We start from the raw sequence: 20990 nt of genomic DNA, 5'->3' as shown, positions 1-20990 counted from the left end.
TCATCTGATGAAGGAATGAAATCAGGTTGCACCTCCTCCAACACACTTGAATGTGTCCTAGTAGTAGGGCCTCTCCTAACTGCCAGCTTCTTCCTCTTTTTTGGAGGTTTTTGCATTGGTGCTTCTTCTGTTGCAACAACATTGACCTCATCCTCTTTCTCCTTCTCCTGCTCCTCCTCCTCCTCCATCTCAAACAAGTCCTCAACCTTAGTGTCACCCTCATAATGTAATTGTTCCTCTTCTGAATCCTCATCATCTTCATCTGAATCTTCATCTTCAACTTCTTGCTCTGCTAGTCTATTCCCCTCAATTATCTCTGTGTCTTCAATTATCCTGTACTTCTCCATGCAGAAAGGATTGTTATCACTGTCATATGCAGCAGCCTCGGAGTCATCACTGTTATTATGTCCCTCCTCTAGCACTGCCTCTTCCTCCATTACAGCTTTGAGCTTCTCCTTACTGAAATTTATGCTCTCTTGTGTGCACTGACTATGAAAAACAACACCTTGTTGATCAACAGCAAGAACTGCAGGCTCACTAAGATCATACACAACAGGTGGTCTATACAATATAGTTGCTAAATTTTCTTCTCTCCTCTGACAGACATTGCTGTAGTTTGATCTCACTAAATCTGCTTCTATCTGACATACAAAAGGTGCTGTTGCCCTCACTAGCAAATTCAGAACTAAACTATGCTCATATTCCTTCTTAAGTTGCTGCAGTTTGATGTTTGTATCAATTAACTCTAACCCATGCTCTCTTTCCTCTCCTCTGCCTAAATTCTTCATGTGATACAGTTCATCAGAGAAAGAATAACCTTGTGTGTGCATCAGTGCATATAAGTTCAGAAATGTAACATCTGAACTGCATATCTTCCTATCCAGATTGTGTTGTGCATCAAAATGAATCCGAACATCCCAAACAGCATCATCCAAACTACAATTGACAGCACAAATTTATACTGTCATGAGCAACACTAACCCTAGCACCCTGTTTTGGAATATACAGAAAGAAGCAGAAGCAGAGAAGAGGACGACTTACAGCACGCCGCCAGCAGCTCCACTGGTCCACTGATGGCTACTGGTAGGGTGGGCCACCCATATCTCTGCCAGCTTCACCCTGTCCTCCATTGACAGCACGGCCTCCTCCTCCAAATCCTCGTCGTCTGCGTCGGAGTAGTATGAACTGGAGCCGTCGACGTCGTCCAGACCTAAGTGGCCATCGGGGCCGAGGCCAGGAAGGTCCCCGTACCCGCCCGCGCCGTCGACGCCGCCGGGAGTCGCCGCCGCCATCGCCTGAGAGGGGAGAGGAAGACGAGGGCGGGGGGGGAGAGGAAACCAGGGTTCGTCGTGTACGTGTTCGATCGGACCGGACCAAGCTACTTGGTGCGACCGAGCAGGCTGGGACGAGTGACCGCGCGGGTGTGGGTGCGCGCGGGTATGCCACCGTGGCACCTGACAAGTGGGCCGGGTCGGTCAGATACGTGGTCAATACGAGCTTATACGGCTGTCAGACCGTTTTGCAACACTTAGGCTTAGAGTTGACACTGCATGGCAAAAAAAAAAAAAGACTACTGGTACTGATTCGTCACAACGTGCCGAAGTGTGGTAGTGCCTTGCAATTAACTCGAGTAGTATACATATAGCAGGAGTGCAGGACCAGTGCTGCATGATGTTGCTGCCGCAGCTTAATTGGAATCTCCTTGTACCGTGTTGCAATCAGGTTGCCCCTGGCTAGATTACCCAGCCTAACATGTGTTGGTCAGTTGGTGCGTACCGCGGGCGGCACAATGGTCCAAAGAGTACATGCTTGCACACCAATAGCTAAATTTTGTCGGGCAGACATAGATCGATAGGATAGGTCCTTGATGTCCACTTCATTCAGCCGGTTGTGGCTTTACTTATTTTTTAGCGTACTTTTTTTGATGTAAGTTGTACTTCAGATACCAGACTTTATTTTGGACGACCTTTTTAATAATATGGCTGCATGCATTTTTCAGATGCAGAAGCCGGGTGAAATCCTTCTTTTTCAAAAAAAGGACCATATTACTGTATACTTGTGCTAGCTGGTAGTAACATGCCTGTTAGAACCATGAGTAGCCAGAAAAAAAAGGTAATCATCATCCTTTAAAAATCACAAGCTATACCGTCTTCCTCCTATGAACCTGCATACGCATGCGTTCATGGCGACGAAATGAACAATCAAACACGACAGACTGGCCATTAATTCATGGTAACCAACCACACGAGAGATTCTGAACTACCGGGACGTCGATCGTATTCAATTCATCCATCCAACGCAGATGTCATATGTTAGATTCTCATTACAGATGTTCGGACGGCCAAGCAACTGACAAAACTGCTAATCAAGATGGGTGCACATAACCTTTTTTTTAACCTGCACGGCCGCATGCAGGTTGCGGAACGACAAAATGTTCCTACTTGACAATGCAATGTACATTTTTTTTTTGCGGGTAGACAATGCAATGTACTCTGTCAGCTAGGAGATCCTGTTGGTAATCAAACATGCACGAAAGATTCGTCAGCTAAGCTATTGTGAGTTGATTAATGGGATGGCATATACATCGCTCCTTACCGACGGGAATAGTTTTAACACATGGAAGAATATGAATACTCTAGTCCAGATAACATAACAAAGTCCAGCAACTGACAACATTTCGAGGGCGACACTGCAGTCTTTCATTCATATTTGCAAGGTATATATTATGTTGTGTAAGATTAAGTTTCGGCTCAATTTCAAATATATATAATAGTGCATTAGGTTTTTTTTTTTGCGTAGTAATAGTGTATTAGGTTTGTTAGTGTCTACTATTAAAGGGGGTTGGTGTTTGTACATCATTAAATATGGTTTCAGACCCTCTGGTCTGGACTAATCTAAATCAAATCAGTGCTTTTCCTTTGCTCTTTTTTATCGCGGCTTTACTTTGCTTGTCCTACCGGAAACAATGTTATGCATTAACTCAATCAAGTATTACCAATCAATTGGTCTTGCATTAACTCATCAAAATCAAATCTTAACAAAACACCAAACAAATCAAAACTTTCCTTATCTTCCCCCACCTATACGAAAAGCAAATCAAATCTTACCAAAATCTCAATTAAATCAAACTTGCATTGTCTTCCCCTGCGCACACTCAAATCAAATCAAATGTTACCAAAATATAGAATATGGTGTCTAAAGTAAATGTCAGACACGATTGAAGTTGAACCACTAGAAGGTGTATTCCCCATTTGCAATGCACGGGCAATTAGCTAGTTTTATTTAATATATGGCCTTCATTTTTTTACAAAAATGATAATTTATATTCGGATTAGACTTCTCCCAAAAAATTGTTTACATTAGAGCCGCATGGGCTAAGGATACAATCTAGCGCCTAAAGAAGGAAAATGCTATTTACGCATGTGAAGTCAACGAGTCAGCCTAACACACAGGGGAGCACGTCCTGGGTTGGCCCATCAACTGATTTTTCAAAACTTTGTTTCCAGTCAGTAGTTTTATTTTCCGTTCGGAATTTTATGCCCAAAATTTCCGTCTATTTTTCTTTTCAAGTACTGGTTTTTATTTGTTTTCCCAGTCTTTCTTGTTTTTCCTGTTTTGTCAGTAATCCATTTTTATTTATTTTAATTTTATGGTGTCTATTTTTATCCTTTTTAATTTCCTATTGGCTTTCTACATCTTTCCATTTGGTCTTTTGCTTCTTGTTATTGATTTTTAACTTTATACAAGTATAATCTTTTATGATGAACATTTTTAAATATGCAGTCAACATATTTCAAATATGAAATATTTTCAAAATAAATGATCTCTTTTTAAAAATACATGATATTCATTTTGTATGCATGATTGATAATTTTATAATGCATGATTAGCATTTTTATATACATAATGATTTTTTTAATAAAATGTTAAAAATTTAAACACAACAATATTTTTCAAATACAATGCGAACATTTTTTAACACATCACAAACATTTTTCAAATGCATGGTGAACATTTTTTAAATATAATGTGAATACTTTTCAATATACGGTGATCATTTTTTCACATACATTTTATTTATTTTTTTGTAATTTTCTATTCTTAAACTCGTTTTAACAACATTTTTAATAAATTAAATTATAATAAATATGATTTAGTCTACTTTTCCGGTTTTTCCTTCTTTTTTGTCAGTGTCAATGCTTTAAGTTCTTTATATATCCTTTATTTTTTCCTCTCTATTTCCTCCTTTTTACTACTCATTTTTATCTTTCGCATTTGGTTTTTTCTTTCATGTTGTATTTTTATTTTCTATATATATAATATTTTATACATGAACAATGCTAACTACATAGTGATTTTTTCAAATATGATAAAAAATACATGATATTTTTTTCAAATACATGATGTTTAGTATTTCTTAAATACATAGTAAACATTTTGTTTTATACATGGTTAGGAAATTAATAATTGAATTTTTTAAATACACAACAAATATTTGACAAATAAAAGACGAATATTTTTTCCACATGATGCACAGTTTTAAATGAATGGTGGACATTTTAATACAAGGCGAATATATGTGTGATAATTTTTCTGTGAAATACATATGAAAAATCATAGTATCTATTCTTAACTTGTTTAACAATGTTTTTAATATTTGTTCTTGGACAAACTATACATAATCTGTCTTTTTTCATGTTTTCATTGTATTTGTTCTTTCAGTCTTTCTTGTATTGTGAATGTTTCATTTTTTCACTCTCTATTTTTCCTTTTTAGTTTTCAACTGGTTTTCTCTCTTTTTCATTTTTTTCAATTCTTTATATTCTATAACGATAATCTTTTATACATTACATTTTTAAATACATAATGAACATTCTACAAATATGATTATTTTTAAAAATACATGATTTCTTTCAAAAGTAAGATGCTCATTTTGTATATGCATGATGGATATTTTTTAAAGACATGGCGAACATTTTCCATATACGTGATTAACATTCTTTACAGAAACTTCAAATAATTTTCAGATACACAATGATTACTCTTCAAATACACGATGAATATATTTCAATACATGATGAATTTTCCAAATGCACATTGGGCATTTTCCAAATGCAAGGTGAATATCTTTTTATGCAGGAAGACCATATTTTCAAGAAACAATCATAGTTTTCTACTCTTAAACTTGGTTTAAGAATGGTTTCTAGGAAACTATTTTTAACAGACTTTATTTAATCTATCTTTCATGTTCTTATTTTTATTTGTTTCTATGCCTATCCTATTTTTTCCTGATTTGTAGGCGTTCTGATTTTTATTTTCCCCTCGTTTTTTGCGCTCTATTTTTTGCTTTTTGCTTTTGGCTAGTTTCCTCTTTTTCCAATTTTATTTTCTATAAATATAATATTTGATACATGAACACTCATAAATACAAAGTGAACATTTTTAAAATATGATAAATATTTTAAAATATATGACATTTTTTTCAAATACAGGGTTTTCATTTTGTATTAGCATTGTGATTTTTTTAAATATTTGTTTTCCATGACGTATTATTGAAAAGCATGACTAGGCCCGGCCAAACTAGCCCAATTGCTAGCGGCCACCTTTCGACATATTCGAGGGGAACCCAAACCGAGCAAAGAAACCCCTTCCCCCCTTCCGCTCCTAGCAAGGTTTTGCATGCGAGTAATGCTACATCTACAAAAGGTTACTTTTTTTACAAACAAGCTGATGTGAAGATTATGATTTGTAATAGGGGATGAAGGGGCCCATCCCGGTTGAATTCAAAGGGGGGAGGATTAGTTTGAAAAGTTAAGTAAAATGTTTGTTGATTTTTGTAGGTAGCTGGCGCCTCTTGGCGTTCCTCTTCCGGCTCGGGCGTGAAAGGGATCGTGGAAGTCCACGTCCATGTCTACCTTACTAGCCCTTGCAGTAGCCATAGCTCCGACTCTGATGGTGGCACAGGGACGGGCGCGGAGGCCTCCAACGCCGATGCGTGGAGCACCAGTGGCAGCTCAGGCCACATCACAACCTCGGCCAACTCGAAGACCTCGAGGGCCTGCTTGAGGGCCTTGTCGTGCTTGGGCTCCTCCTCGTCCCGCGGCGGCTCGAGCGCAGGAGCATGCGGTGGCGCTAGGCGCTGGCGCATGCGCCCGTGCCAAGCACGAGCGGCTGCGCTGGTTGTGCTCATCCTCGAACCAGGTGTCCTAGTAGGGGGGTCCTCAGCGAATGTTGGTCTGTGAAAGAGGTCGTCCGGTAGTAGATCCCGACGATGGCAGATCTTCGCCACATGTAAGTGACTGGAGGGTGGAGAGGGCGACACCAGAATCCTTTCCGGGTTCAAATGGTAGTTGTTTCGCAGGTGCACGTTGGGCCCTGGCATCGGATGGCCACCTCCCAGTACCTTTGGCAAGTCGCGACAGGGACGTACCTGCAGTCTCGCACGAGCGATTTAGCCCTCGACGATGTCATGGTGAACGAGGCTGCGCGGCGCCACCTCGTGGAGGATCCGGCCTCATGGTCGTGCTTCCCGGGGGTCCACTTCCATGGCATTTGCGCAGGCGGTTGGTGGTGGCGGTAAACTAGGGTTTTGACTATTGGCAGTGGGGGAGCAGACTGGAGGAGAGGAGTGGGCACGGATGCCCCGCCCCAACACACACACGCATGGTATTTAAAATTACCAACTCATGGTCGTTGGGTGGCTGCCGAGTGGGCCCAGAGCGAACACTAAGTGAACGCGCGTCGTGCCGGTCTTCTGTCCATGTGGGCGCAAGGCTGGCCTCAATTTAGGGTAGATTTGTGTTCACACGAACATGAAATAGAAAGAATAGCCAAACACATCATTGAGTTGTGGTTTCTGCCCATGGGAACCCAAACCGAGGTTGGGGCGATTTGAATCATACGGCCTGTCCCTCTGGCGACCGTTTGGGCGATCTGTTCTCCCCGCCGGTGAGCTGATCTCCCCGCGTCGCCGTGGCCATGGTGTGCGCCACCGGTGGCGCACCGGGGTCGGCCGCGCTCGTTGGCCTCGGGCCGTCGCTCGGCTTCGCGAAATCTCCAGTGAGCTGGGCTGATCTCGCCGCGAAGGAGGAGGCAGAGGAAGGGCCGGTCGAGCAGCATGTCAAGCTCGCGCCGCCCTTTCTTGCGGATTTTTGGCCGACGGCGCGGTGAGCTCGTCGCACGGGCTGGTCCGCGTTGGGGAGGTCGAGGCCGCGGGGCTCGCCGGCGTCGCGCCGTGGAGGCCGTTCGTCGGGCGTCGTTGCGGCGATGCTTCCTCCGGGGGCTCCACGACGGGGGCCGCCTGCTTCCTCGGGTCGTCCTCTGGCCGTGGGCGAGTCGTGTGGCTCATCTGGTGCTGGGGCGGTGGTCGGAGGAGCCGCCCCGCCGTTGCCCTCGCCGCCGCCGACGACCCTTGCCGAGGGAGATCCCCTCTGCTCGGGTCTTGCTCTGGCCTCGACGCAGCATGGGCCGACTGGGGCTCCCGCTGTTGTTGGGCCTTGTGGCGTACGGGCTGGGCCCGGGGCTGTGGTTGGGCCATCTCCTCGGGAGGTCGTCGCTGCGGCCCAGCGGGCCCAAGAGATTCTGGACCGGATCAATAGGGAATGGAGACTTGCCCCAGCGTATCCGGCCCGTTGGCTGTGGATCCAACGGGGGAGAGGATGTGCACTCCGGGTGGCCGGCCTCTAGGGCCGACGTGGCGTTGGGGCGCCGGTTCGCTAGAACCATTTTCCCCCAACCTGCGCCACCTCTGCCCCGCTGCTCTGGTTCCCCAATGCTCCCGTCGGCCTCGACTCCGGCATCTCGTGCTACGCTTCTCTCGCTGCTTTCCCCTGCACTTCTCTCGTGCTACATCATGACGCGGGTGTCCGGTGATGGTCAGGCTCGCCCCAAGAGGCCGCTGCCGGCCGGGTCGTCGGATCGCCGGAGCGGTGGCTCCTCGGCTCGCGGTGACTCCGGTGACTCCAGCCGCTCCGCTCGAACTGCTCCGACCTACCCGGGCATGTCACTGCGGCGGCCGCCCTCTCCACGCGACCCGGCCAGGGACCCGCGGCTCCCGCTCCTGGGGTCCCCGGGTGATGCCCATCGCTGCAAGGCAGATCGTCGGCGGCGGGAGGACCTGACCCGCGAGGCGGACCTTCGGGCGGAGCTCGTGACCCGGCCGGCGGCGGCGACTCGGGATAGGGAGGGCCCGGTGCCCTGAGACCCAGTCGCCCATGATGCTGCCCCCAGACCCTCCAACGGCGATTGGCGATGTCGTGGGTCAGGTTCGGGAGGGTCCGGTGCTACGCGTGATGGTCCGTCCGACCGGCGTAGTGATGAGGCCCGGGTCTCTCGCACCTCCGACTCCGCTCGATGGGACGACCTTCGCCCACCTCGAGACTCCGTCCCCGAGCGGCGGCGGAGTGAGCCCCGACCGGATCCTCTCCACCGCGCCGGTCTCCTGACCGCCCAGGTGCTGCTGCTCAGAACAAGAAGAAGAAGCACAAGAAGAAGAAGACCCCGGGGGAGGTCGCCCCCCAGGACCGCGCTGGTCTCCCCCGCTCCTTTGGGAGGCCCGGAACAGGAGGTTCCAGTGGCTTTGGTGGCCGTTGGCTCCAGGGGCGGTCGCCCCCCAGGACCCGCAAGGAGACGATGTGCATCAACTGTGGATGCGCGGGCCACTTCCGCTCGGAGTGTGAGGCCCCTCCCCGATGCCCCTCGACCCTGGTCTTTCTCGGGTACGGGACAGAGGGGGTGGTTTCTATTTCGTGGATGCTGAGATTGAGGAGGAGGTAGTTCGGCCACACTTGGCGACGGTCACTCTGGCCCCTGAGCAGGACTTGCCATCGGGGGTGGTGGTCTCGGCCGACCTGAAGGAAATATGCCCTAGAGGCAATAATAAAGTTGTTATTTATATTTCCTTATATCATGATAAATGTTTATTATTCATGCTAGAATTGTATTAACCGGAAACTTAGTACATGTGTGAATACATAGACAAACAGAGTGTCCCTAGTATTCCTCTACTAGACTAGCTCGTTAATCAAAGATGGTTAAGTTCCCTAGCCATAGACATGTGTTGTCATTTGATGAACGGGATCACATCATTCGAGAATGATGTGATGGACAAGACCCATCCATTAGCTTAGCACTATGATCATTTAGTTTATTGGTATTGCTTTCTTCATGACTTATACATGTTCCTATGACAATGAGATTATAAGTCATAGGAACATGTATAAGTCATGAAGAAAGCAATACCAATATGATGCTGCTAACGCGACAATACGATTAGAGACCCTTCGACGAAACTGTGTGCGATGCCATAATCGCAAATGGCGGTGTAAAAAAACCATCAAAAAAGGTGCAAAACATTTGCGATGGAGGATGCATCAAACACGGTTCAAATTTTAGTTGCGTGTGCGATGCAGGGCATACGGTTCAGCTCAATTAACTATTTGCGATGAGCAGGAACAAAAGAAACGGGCAGCCAGATGAAGGTGTGTGCGATGTACAGCATACGGTTCACTCGGATGAACTGTTTGTGATTAGGCAACACAATGGAAACGGTCAGCCAGATCAAAGGTGTGTGCGATATACGGCATGCAGTTCACTCGGATGAACTGTTTGCGTTGACACATGAGAACAGAAACGGTTCAAATGAACAAGATGTGTGTGATACGCGGCAAACAGGTCTGTAATCAGAAATGTGTGTGAATACCGATAATAACACAGACGGTTGCTGCTAATAAGACGTGTGTGTTGTGCGATGGGATTGCATATATATACATACATACATACATATATATATATATATATATATATATATATATATATATATATATATATATATATATATATATATACATATATATATATAGACACACATACACACACTTATAAGGACATGCTTGCATAACCAAATTAAACATCCACTTACATAGGTGGCTACTACAACCATGGCATTTGCACACACCAAAGTAAACTATTACATGCATAATTACATAGGTGTCTCCTACACATGACATTTCCACACACCAATAAAGTAAACTATATATTACATGCATGATTAACTAGCATAAACGATCATCTGATCATCATCTACTTATTGTGACGCTTGCTCTGCTTGTGGCTTGATTCGGACTCGTCGATTTGGGTAACGAGACACTTCCTCATGTCAACGATCCGCCTGTGCATCTCGTAGCATGTGTACACGCTCTTGGTCGGGAACCTGAGGTGAGGTTCATCCAGTTGCCGCATCCAGGCCCTGTGCCAGGATAGGGGGATTGTTCTCTGGGCATCCTGCTTCATCTTTTCGTAGTAGGGGTCGATGATGGCCGAGGCGAGTTCGACCAGGGAGTCCTTCTTCGTGCTGCCCCAGACCCTGTAGTGGTCATGGATTTCGACAAGGTTCTTGCAGGCCAAGCCCGTAACACTGAGCGCCTTTACATCGTCTTTGGTTTCCACCATGGCGAACTTGTAGTTGGTGCTGTTGACAAACCTATTGAAACGGTCACAAGGCTTTGTGGCCATGCAGTGCTGGTAGATGAGGACATGAGGCGCACACACAACTGGGCGATGGCAACCTTCTGATCTATGCCGGGACGACCGGCGGTGTACTGGAGATCGATGCTGACCACCTTGTACTTGTCTCCAGCAAGCAACTGCTCAACGCTGTTGATGTAGTCGTCCACCACGGCCGGGTCGATGGTGTACACCACCGAGAGATCCGTCTCCCTCGCGTGGGTCTCCACTCTATGCTCGCCGAACTCCATTGGAGCGTCACTGTACATCCCCTCTCTATGTGTCGTCGTGGGTGTGCTTGTTGTGTTGTGGGGCGCGATTGAAAGGTTGAAGAGACTAAGCTAATAATGGCTGCGGGAATTAAAGGGGAAGCCGAACGGCCAGGAATATCGGCAGGCCCTGATGGCAGTTCTAATTTGCAGCGCGTAACTCCATCATGCCGCACGTAACTGCATCGCGTGGCAATGCGCGCGGCGCAACCGCATGCATACGGGGCCCCCGGCGTGATCGTGCGCACGCCCAACCGTTGGAAGAGCGCACGCGGAGGGACGCGAGCAGAGCGCTCCGCTGTCGCCTCAACGGCGAGCAACCATATTTATATGCATATAGCAGTTGAACACGCAAGGAAAAGTTGTCCACAAGCCAAGCACGCCGACGGACGCGAGCAGAGCGCGCCGCGGCGCCTAACGGCAAGCACAGCGTGCTGCGGCGCCTAACGGCGGGATATACCTTCATTCAAGCCAATCAAAATAAGACTGGAACGGACATGTCTGTATTGAGCAAAGGGATAGCACATGTCTGTATTGACTGGAACGAGAATGCAATAGCAAAATAAGAATTAAGGCCACGATGATGCAATCGCAGTTGTGGTTACAGGAGGCAAGAAGAAAGATGCATCCATCGCAGTGGTGGTTACAGGAGGCGATGTAGTTCAAATTCGAATTATGCACATAAATGTATTGAAAACTCACTTAATGCATAAAATGTCCAAACAAACCCCCAAAAATCACAAAAAATAACACGACACTCCTCTTGTTCTATGTTGACACGAGAAAAAAAATTAAAAGCAATAAGAGGCAATGGATATCGTTTCGCCCCCAAAGTTGGGGCATTCCCTACCGAAACCATCACGCTTGTTGTGAGAAGCTCTGGTTTGTGAGAAACATATACCCAAACCTGCCTCAAACTGGACAAATTTTTTACCACAGCATGTTGATGCCGCTCCATGAAAGCATGCCAAGTTTCATGAATTTCAGACGAGTTTACCAGGCATCTCAATGTTTTGCCGGCAATCAACGGTGCCCTGGTGTTTGAAATTCATTCCCATTTCTTGCATGGGACCTAAGCATGCACCCAAGGACAAATATTTGATGTTTCAACCAATTTATATGCACTGGAGCATGTGCATGTAGTTCAAATTTGAATTATGCACCTAAATGCATTGAAAACTCACTTAATGCATAAAAATGTCCAAACAAACCCCGAAAATCACAAAAAATAACACAACACTCATGTTGTTCTATGTTGACACGAGAAATTTTTTGAAAGCAATAAGAGGCAATGGATATCGTTTCGTCCCCAAAGGTGGGGCGTTCCCTACCGAAACCATCATGCTTGTTGTGAGAAACTCTGGTTTGTGAGAAGCATATACCCAAACCTGCCCCAAATGGGATAAAATTTTTACCACGGCATGTTGATGCCGCTCCATGATAGCATGCCAAGTTTCATGAATTTCAGACAAGTTTTGGATTTACTAGAATTTAATAACCAGGCATCTCAATGTTTTGTCGGCAATCAACGGTGCACTGGTGTTTGAAATTCATTCCCAGTTCTTGCATGGGACTTAAGCATGCACCCAAGGACAAAGATTTGATTTTTCAACCAATTTATATGCACTGGAGCATGTGCATGTATTTCAAATTTGAATTGGGCACATAAATGCATTGAAAACTCACTTAATGCATAAAAATGTCCAAACGAACCCTGAAAAATCACAAAAAATAACACAACACTCCTGTTGTGCTATGTTGACATGAGAATTTTTTTGAAAGCAATAAGAGGCAATGGATATCGTTTCGTCCCCAAAGGTGGGGCGTTCCCTACCAAAACCATCATGCTTGTTGTGAGAAGCTCTGGTTTGTGAGGAGCATATACCCAAACCTGCCCCAAATGGGACAAAAAATTTACCACGGCATGTTGATGTCGCTCCATGATAGCATGCCAAGTTTCATGAATTTCAAACGAGTTTTGGATTTACTAGAATTTAAAAGGGATTTTTACATCTGTGCCCCTGGTTCCTTAGCCATACTCATTCATCCCCACGCTCTTAACTTTTGCTCACTTTTCCCCACTCCCTTGCCCGAAACCCTCAGAACTGGTCACAAACGGTGGATGCCGTCAGGTCAGTGCTTTGACCGTTAACTCTGATGAGTGGGGCCGCGCTTACTGTGTCGCCTGTTGGACCTGATGAGTGGGGTCGCGGCGGACGGTGCCGTGGTTAGCCCGTTGGGCCGTGGTTAGACTTGGGCTGTGCATGCGCCGCAACGACAGAAGCCTGTTATGCATGCACGACATGTCCAACTAGCCTGCATGCATGCACGTAGCTAGCCTACCTGCATGCGCCGCCGCCCGCCACCATGATGCGCTGACCGGCCTCTTTTTCACGCGAGCCGCCACGGACGCTGACCGACCTCATTTTCACACGAGCCGCCACGGACGCAGGGACGGTTGCTGCCGCTGGTTCGTATCATCTCCCACCTGTGTCTCCTCGATGTAGAGCATTGTTTCACACTTTTTGATCCACTCGCATCTATTCAACGTGGCAATTAAAACCTGTTGGCAATTAAAGTGGCATATCGATCGACGCAGCTCGTTTGAACGTAGCAAATCCAAAGCGCGGCCGGTGCCACTCCCCTTCCCTTCCCCTTTCCCTATTTAAACCACGACCCCTCCACCTATTCTCCACACATCCATTTGTGCCGCCCCCTTCTCTTATTCACCCAAACCTAGAGCACTCTCAAAGAGAGGCAAGGATGCAGTACAACGGCCCCACCTTCGAGCTCCCGCCGATCGTGCCGGAGAGACGGTATCCGGCCGGCGTCGTCGTGGAGAGGACGCTCCGCGTGTGGGCGTTCTCACGCTGGAGGGGTGCAAGGGGGTTTGCCGAGTGGTTCCTCCATGCGGGCTTCGCCCACCTCCCGGCGGGCTCGCCAGTGATGTTTTGACTGGAGGAAGGGCGTCCAAACTCCAGGACTCCGCCGATAGGGCTCACCGTCACCTTCACCAACAGATTTGATCCGTACTACCTCCTCGGCAAGGTGTTTTGGTGTGGATGCGAATTCATCACATTCACAACCCACAACATCTTCACAAACTTCGACTGCATCTTCCCCACCCACGATGGTATGCACAGCCTCCCCTACTACATCGGCCACGACGGCATGGAGAGGGAGCAGTGAAGAGAAGGCGCAGTGAAGATGGTGGTGCAGTCCTGGTCTCGATCGTGAGCTTGTCTTGCCCTAGGGTGTTAGGGATTTTTATCTTTTATATATTTCTATCTTAATTATGTCGTTGATTGTACCGTGAACTTTTAATCTCTGTCGTGTTATCCCCTAAGAACTTTGTTATGCTTGCTACCCTTATTTGATATGTCATTGGTTATCAGTTTTTTCGCTTGCTATTTCTATCTTATTTGACGTGAGATAAATCGCTAGATGGATATGGTGCCGTACACGAGCCCTTCTGCTAAATCAATCAATGATTGAGTATTCCTCAATGAAAACCAGCAAGTTTTCGCCCATTTAGAGTAGGGTCAAGTTTTCGCCCATTTAGAGTAGGGTCAAGTTTTTGCACGCGCGGATAATGGAGTAGTTGAAGTGCCAAAAAGGAAACTAAAGCTAGAAAAATGAGCCATGTTGATGTTGAAAAGAAGAAGAAGAAAAGCTAATGTTTTGAATTGTTGGTGGCCCTACTCCGTGTATTGTATGAACAAAAACAAGCTAATTTTTGAATACTTTGTGGACTATGATATGGTTTAGGGTACCCTATGTTTTATGTAAGAAGTATGCTATGGTTGCTACTTTTTATGTTATGGATCTATGCTTGCTACGAGAGATATCGGTCGATGGATATGGTGCCGTAGCTGAGCCGTAGACAAGCTCTCTAGATGGATATGGTGCCATAGCCGAGCCTAGACATGCTCTCTAGATGGATATGCTGGCTAATGGTGCCACCGGCCTTTATTTTAGACGTGGTTTCAGATGGATATCATGATCTACATAATTAAGTCTGCCATGTTCGTAATAAAAAAACAAAAACAAAAAAACGTGTATACAATATTTTTCTTGCAACAAAAACTTGTTTATAATACCCGCATGTCAAAAAATGAAAGTGTTGTGCCGTAGGCTATATACAGAAGGAAATTGCCATGATACGTACAAATAAATTTGACATGTGCAAGTCCAACAATAAATTGATTTACCATCATGCACTATTTTTGTTCGGTATGGCAATAAATGGATTTACCATGGTAATAATCAAGGGGAAAAACAGAGCCAGCGCGTGGGCCTTCGACACTCAACGCAATGAGACGACCCAACCAGAGCTTAGTTTCAATTTGGGCCCTAGAACTACATTTTTTCTTCTTCTGCGGTGGGTGTTGTTTGACGAAACTGAAGAAACTGAAAGTGTACAAAACTGACGAAACTGACGGGTCCCCGAAACTGACATGATCCACAAATTAAGCAACACAGAGCATAGAGCACATGATCCACAAATTAAGCAACACAGAGCATAGAGCACATAGAGCACATGATCCACAAATTTAACCAAATCCTAGAGCACATGACACCACACTAATAACATCTCTAACGAGTGATGACCAGCAAGTAAGCAAATCCTAGAGCAACTACACAAAAATAAAAGGGATAAAATCCTAAAGCTATCAAATTCGCCTGCTTGTTCAATTGAATCATCTGCTTCAAGTTCTTGTTCACCTTCTTTATTTCCCCCTTCAGATCTGCATCCCCAACTATCAGAGCAACACTTTTAGAGACCAAATTCGTTGTTGCTGACGGCAGATTGAGCTCCCGGGTTGGGGCCCCATTGAATTGAATCCGCTTAACATGGGGATACCCGAAGAAATGGGAGGCACAACCAACAAGTCTCGTGGATCGCCCCACGATCCAACGATGCGGAGCCGTCCATGTGATCCAACGGCGCGGAGCCTAGTCGCAGCCTGCCCTCGGAATTACTTCTAGAAGACCACATCTGAGGGTTGTCGCTTGGCGCTAGGGTATGATCGGACGGCTGACGTTCGGAGCTAGGGTTAGGCGAAACCTCGCGGGGTTTAGAGCTGGTCAACGGGGTTTCAAAGGCTTTGACTGAGCATAAATAATTTAAAAAAATCGAAAAAAATATGAAACCTTCACCGTTCGTCGTTTTATAGGACACACTAACGAGGAAAAAAATACTAAACTTGGTATACGTACATTTAGAGAAAAAACCTAGCTAGCACGATCGAGGTAAATTAGCACCATTAATTAAAAAAATCAAAAAAAAAATAAAACCTATGCACAATGTTGTCTTGTGTGACATGTTACCAACCAAAAATCATAAACTTTGTCTATGGACATTTTCATGAAAAAACCTTCACACATATGAGCTATCATGTACAATGTTTCATAGAGACCAAGGAGAGGAGGTAGGGTTTCCCTTCGGTTTTTGAAATAAAAAAAAAATAAAAAAATCAGCAAAGCTTGATTTCAAAGTGAATAAGAAGGATCTGAATTTAGTTTTCCATTTTCATATGGTAAACATGTTTTTAATGGTCTTTCTATTAAAGTATATTTTTTGAAAAAATGTAAAAATAGAAAGATTAATTCAATAAATAGTGATTCTTCGAATCTACACTATATAGATTGATTTGGTGTAAATAAAAAATATTTGGCTCATTTGGAGTAGGTCCTAAAAAATTGATTACAAATGGGGCTGTTTACCCTAGCTTGGGAGCTCATTTGGAGCACATTTCTCATGACTACAAGTTTTGTAGACGCAAAAGAGATCGGATTGATTGCCCTAACATTTATAACAGTTCAGCAAACTATGCAACTCACACCACAGGGGAATGGACTGAAGTGTTGGTTCAAATTCAAAGTTTGCCTCAGTAGTTCAAATTCAAAGTTTACATATAGAATTATTACACCTTACAAGTTTTCACAGTACTTCAAATTGACGACAAAATCCTTACTACAAATCTTTAAAGTTCAAAGTTTATGACTTGCATTCAAGTTCAAATTCAAATCTTTGCCTTGCTCCTTGTGTTCCGGGATGGGTTAACCATCTTGCTTCTGGTTTCCCTGGCTGGGATATTTTGTGCTTTTGAAAGCTTTGTCTTGTTGCTTCTGATCTTCACTCCTGGTGGTGGCGGTTTTTTTGAGCTTTGAGTGATCGAGCAAGTGATGACCAGTTGACGGTCATTTGTGGGCTCACTAATCTTTAAAGGAACTTCAGACAAAATAACTTCCTCCTCTCTTATAGCTTCAAAACCTTCATAAGCCATTGTTTCAAATTCCGCATCACATGATGGTTCAACAGAAGTTTCTTCCTCTGTAGGTCTTCTCTGTCTTGTGCCTCTAATTATCCTATAGCTGGGTCAAACAGAAATAAGCTTAGCCATCGATAAAAAAGAGAACAAATGCAAAAAATGGAAAGATTGCACACATACCAAGATGCTACTTCAGTTGCTTCATTCTCTAAACTTGTTGCATTCTCCTCTGCTGCTGCATTATCCTCTAAACTTGCTGCATTCTCCTCTGCATTTGTTGCTGCCCATTGTTCCTCTTCTCCAAATGATGCATCAACTAGATTGGTACAACGCCTAGCAATATGCCCTAAGATACCACATCTTTTGCACTTATGTTGTTTTTTTACACGACCCTCTTCACCAGCTCTTATCCTGTTTTTCCTTGGTCTTCCTGGTGGTCTAGTCAGTACAGGAGAATGGAGTTTGAACCCTGGGTCTACTATGTTCCATTGGTCTTTTCCCAAGAGTGCAGGCACATTTTCAGCATAAGCAGCCCTAAATTTGGCAACAGAGAAATATTCAGAGCAATACTGATCAACTTCACCATCTTCACCTCCAATAACAGTCATGAGATGTAGGGCATGTATGCACGGCTTCCCGCGGATCTGCCATTGCCTACAGCTGCATTCATTGGTTGCAAGGTTCACTGGATATCTCCATTCCCTATTTTTACTGTCAGTGTATGTCACCTCAGCCTCGTATGTCGACGGTCGAATGCATTTCATTCTTAGTCCTCTTGGCTTGGCATGCAATGCCTTAATCAGAGATGGGAGCATAAGATGGCCAACATATTGTGTTTCTGCAATTCTTTTACGAAGAGCCATCTTTACCATGATCATTTGCCTGATCTTATCAAATGCTTGCCACAACAAAAGCCCTTTCACTGACTTGAACTTTGCATTGAAACACTCAGCGAGGTTATTGGTCACAAAGTCTACTTTGCAGATTTCATTGAATTTGCTTCTTGACCACAACTTTCCATGATGTTCATCCATGTACTCCTTCACCAAAGGATTATGAGCATACAACACTCTCAAATGGTGCTCATGCTTCCTCAAGCTGCATGTGTATGATGCTGGCCATAGATTCTCATCATAAACTTTGCCTTTGAATTTCTTTTTGAAATTCTGCGCTAGGTGTCGCATACATTCCCTATGTTCCACTCCAGGGAATACAATTTCTACTGCAGTTTCTAAACCCTTGCAAGCATCTGTGTGTATAACTAAACCTGAGGGTTTACCTATAATGTTGCGCAACTGCTGCAGAAACCAAACCCAACTCTCCTCACTCTCTACCTCCAACACACCAAATGCAACTGGGAATAGCCAGTTGTGTCCATCAACTGCAGAAGCTGCTGCTAGCTGGCCTCTCCATCTTCCATTCAAAGCAGTCGCATCGACAGCCAAATAGGGCCTACAACCATTCAGAAACCCCTACCAGCAAGCCTTGAAACAAACAAAAGCCCTCCTGAAGCACTCCTTCTCTATTGCCTTCCCTTTTAATTTGTACTTAACTGTATGCTTGTCAATCTCTACAACACTCCCTGGACTAGCCATCTCCACTTCAGCTTTGAAGGTGTAAAGCAACTGAAAACTCTCATTCCATGGACCATTAATCCTATCAAGAGCCCTTTCCTTAGCATAGAAAATCTTCATGTATTGTACATTAATCTTGTACTTCTCAAATAGCTTCCCATGGAGTGTTGTTGGACCAATTGTTGGTGTTTCCCTCACCCAATCCAAGATTGCATCTGCCACCCACCTAGTCTTTGCAAGCTTAGATTTGTCCTTTCCCCCTCCCCCTCCAGGTGGGCAAGTGTGCCCGTGTGGGCTGCTTTTTATCTGAAACAAAATGAAAAATGATGTCAAATACAATTAAGAAACAGTACACATGATCTGAATATAGAATGGATAAATAATCTGATAACAATATTCAGTTGTAATACCTAAATCAATTTGCTCTTTCGGATAGTGGATGCATGCAACCTCCACCTACACCTATCATAAGGGCAATGAACAGTGAATCTTCCTGGCTCACTCCTATCAACCTCATAAGAGTTTTCGGTGAGAATGCAATATGTAGTCACTGCATTACGATAGTCCACCATCGATTTGAATACGGTTCCTGGAGTAAGGTCAGGATTCTCCTTGTTCCAGTCAATTGTTGGCATGTCCTCACCATCATATTCTTGTAAAACTAAGGAGTCGATGTTCTCCTCCCTCTCTTCCTCATCAGTGTCATCAAATCTAGCACGGCTGCTAGGCTCCTCTGCATATTCATCTTCCACTGCCTGTTGATTGACTCTATCTACCAGTTCAGGGAATAGAATCTCATCCTCATCATCATGTCGAGGCACTTCCTCGTCAGGCTCTGCATCTACTTCTACATTAGGTGCAGAAGGGAGGGAGAAGTGGCAGAATTAGCGGCAACCGACATGTTGTGGCTTTTAGAACCACTAGGTTTACTTGGTCTCGACCTACAAGGAGTGCGAGGACGCTCGCTATTAGCAGAGACAGATGATGTCTGAACACCCTTCGGGATACGTTGCTTGCGTGCCTGAAGCATGCCGATATGGATTTTACCGAAACGGCTATCAACATTCAAACTAAATAGCAATCCCAGATGCTCATCACAAGTTAATGGGAGAAATCTCTGCTCGGTACTGTCGAAATATCTCAGTTCAACAGCATCGACAGGGCTCCACGGATACTCACAACAGAGTGCCTCGCGGAAATCTCCGAACGCAACGCCAGTTTCTACCACTTTAGGATAGAAAAATCCAGAAGTCACACACGGTTTAGTTCCACACAGCTTGCTAGTTTCCATTCTAATCGCCAGCCGAAAAGCAAGTGCAGGATCAACCCTATTCGATTGAAATAATATAAAGGGCACAGTTAGGCCAAAAAATTTCAGATAAATTGCGCTCATTCACGCCAACAGTGGTCAAATACAGCCTAATTTACAGATCTCCTAATCAATTTGAGAGGAAAACGATGCTTACCCAGGTGGAATCCATGAATTATCAGCCTCTGATTAGACCCAATCATCTCCACAGTCGATGGGCCGGACGGGGTGCCCCCCGACATCGCTTCCTAATCCTAGATGGGGAGAGAGGGTAGATGCAGTGGAGGCGGCACGACTGCGGCGTAGGCGGCAAGAGTGCGGCGGAGGCGACACGACGGCGGCAGAGGCGGCACGACAGCGGCGGAGGGGGCGGCGCGGAAGCGACTGGATCTGATTCAGGTTACCGTGAGTGTCAGTTTCGCGGCCCCACTGGTTACCACGTAACGGTCAAAATGTGGACTCTGCCCTACGCGGCCCCACTAGTCAGAGTTAACGGTCAAGCCATTGACCCGACGGCAACGTCCGCTGTGACCAGTTCTGAGGGTTTCGGGCAAGGGAGTGGGGAAAAGTGAGAAAAAGTTAAGAGCGCGGGGATGAATGAGTAGAACTAACGAACCAGGGGCACAGAAATAAAAATCCCAATTTAAAAACCAGGCATCTCAATGTTTGCCGGCAATCATCGGTGCCCTGGTGTTTGAAATTCATTCCCATTTCTTGCATGGGACCTAAGCATGCACCCAAGGATAAAGATTTGATTTTTCAACCAATTTATATGCACTGGAGCATGTGCATGTAGTTCAACTTCGAATTATGCACATAAATGCATTGAAAACTCACTTAATGCATAAAAATGTCCAAATGAACCTTGAATAATTCCAATTCTTTTATGACACACATATAGTTGCATGATCAGTGCAGATAAAAGGTCTAGCAATTCAAACACCGTCCATGGCCGCCGTGACCCCATTATGTAATTCAAATGAAGACGAAAATCAAGTAGATCCCACACAGTTTATTATAACCAACCGTGTGAGATGCAGCACAAAATATCTTTGGACCA

The sequence above is a fragment of the Aegilops tauschii genome, chromosome 2, assembly GCF_002575655.3.
Source record: "Aegilops tauschii subsp. strangulata cultivar AL8/78 chromosome 2, Aet v6.0, whole genome shotgun sequence".
In the NCBI taxonomy this organism is placed as follows: domain Eukaryota; kingdom Viridiplantae; phylum Streptophyta; class Magnoliopsida; order Poales; family Poaceae; genus Aegilops; species Aegilops tauschii.
The sequence above is the reverse complement of the archived record's forward strand: the minus strand, read 5'-3'. Positions refer to the sequence as shown.